Below are 2,341 nucleotides of genomic sequence, written 5' to 3' on the forward strand. Positions count from 1 at the left end.
TCTCCTGGCTATAGTCTGTTATTCTCTGTTAATATGTTCTAATGTGCTGAAGAAGGATGGCTCACATTGATTTACATTGAGTTTACACACATGCACGCATGCACACACACACACACACACACACACACACACTGTAAAACTGTTCAGCATATCACCAAAACATTTCTGCAGGAGAACATAATCAGTGAGAAAAGTGGATTCGGCATTGAAAATTATACTGTAGTGGCCAGACAGATGTCTGTAGCAAACCAGTTGGCTGAAGAGGCATGCTGCTTGGACACCCGCAAGAATAAATTCACCCAAAAGAAAAAAAGATAATTAAATCCCACATTGTGTAAATAATCAGATTTTTCATATTAGTTGAAGACTGAATTTGCTTCATGTGATATGAAGTGCTGTCATTGAGAGAACACATCTTACTTCAAAATGAAAAAAAGTGTTGACAATAAATGCATACACACTATACTACTATGTGCATACACAGTGTAGTTTTGGAAAAAAAAAAAGATTTTTTTTAACACAGTGTATACTTATTTTTTTCAGCAGTACACTGTAAACAAAGAAAGTGTGTGTGCGTGTATGTGTGTGTGTGTTTATTTATTTTTTTAATCTTCTCTGGTGTAGAAGAAACAGAAGAAAACATTTCTTCTGTTTCTTCTACACCAGAGGGAGACAGTCATGTATCACCAGTGGATGATGTTAAGAGAACAGTGCACAAAACCCTTCATATAACTCATCTTACTCATGGACATCAGCGTGCTCCAGCAATAGTTTTGGCCTGGTGAAAAGATCTAGATGCAAAGAAAGCTGCATCAGGCCTGGCTCCATGGGTGCATTGTTGGCAGGGCAGTCTTCCTACATCCAGAAGCAGCCTGAGGATGTGGTGAAGCTGAACTAATTAGCCTCTCCTAAAACATTATGTGAGCTTTTTTTATTTTAAATGTGGAAAGGTTTAGTCTTTCAGTCATCAGAAATTTAGTCCTAATTCAAGCTATTTTTGTTCAGATCAACGTGTTTCCATTGTTCCCCAGGCATGCACATCAGAGGACAAAATGAGAAAATACAGCACTGCATTGACACTCAGGTTCATTGAAATATATTGTATACATAAAGTATGCAGCCACTACAAGTAGATCTGTGACTAGAACTGCACTGCAAAAAAATCCTCCTTACAGAACATCCTGCAGTCCACAGATTTGAACACAAGAGGGAGCCATAACCCTGTGCAGTTTATTATAGCTACATATTTACACAGTCTAGTGGTCTCCTGTTCACACAGAAGAAAAATAACATGTTTACAGTGATGCAAATGTCCATTTAAAAAAAAAACCTTTGGATATACTTGTACAGCTTGTTTTTCCTGTTATAATGATGATCCTTCTATTATACATAGGTCCTGCTAATTAGCTTTATACTATAATTGTCTGCATTTGTGTTTGCAAGATCTTCTTATAGCTTGATTTAGCTCAGAATTGCTTTATTGCATATAAAGAAGGTAAATAAAAAGACATATACTGATATATGCAGATTTATATACACTATAACAAATTGCTGTAACAAAACAGCCAAATTGTGACAGTAACATACTGTTTTCCATTAAAAATGTATTGTAATGGAGAAAACAATGCATTCTGGGCAATATTTGTAGGTAGCTTGCCATTTCCCATTAAATAATGATATTTTAATGGCTGTATTTTACTTAACTAACTCATTCTGTATATGGTATATTAAAATTACTGAGGTTACAGTGAAGACAGCGCTTAATTAATAGTAATTGGCTTTCACACAGTAATAGGCTCTATTTACCAAAAAATGACTGCATTGTATACTGCAACAATATTGCAACTAGCTTCAGCACTATACTGTGTTTTAGTCTAATGTAAAAATCAATGAAATGCAGGATTGTACTGTAATTCAGTATGTGGTTTTATCACAGTAACATACTGTAAAGTAAATAACAGAGGAACTGTACAATTAACAGTAGAATGTTGGCAACCCTGCTGCCAGTATTTTACTGTTAATTTACAAGACAATTGTTTACAGTGTGTGTATATATATATATATATATATATATATATATATATATATATAAATAGAGAGAGAGAGAGAGAGAGACAGAGAGAGAGAGAGAGAGAAACATGCAGAGGCAGAGAGGGAGCTGTTAATTCTATGATGTATAAATGTGACAATAATCTTTACCAGCAGACAATTTAACTGAAATTAATTATATCTAATGGATCCACTGCTATGTCTAGAATCTGAATCAAGAGGAATCAATAAGATGTCCTATTGATCTACAGTTAAACACTTCTGCTACTGGAATAAAGAGGATAGTAAGAAT

Source organism: Centropristis striata, chromosome 4 (genome assembly GCF_030273125.1).
Source record: "Centropristis striata isolate RG_2023a ecotype Rhode Island chromosome 4, C.striata_1.0, whole genome shotgun sequence".
In the NCBI taxonomy this organism is placed as follows: domain Eukaryota; kingdom Metazoa; phylum Chordata; class Actinopteri; order Perciformes; family Serranidae; genus Centropristis; species Centropristis striata.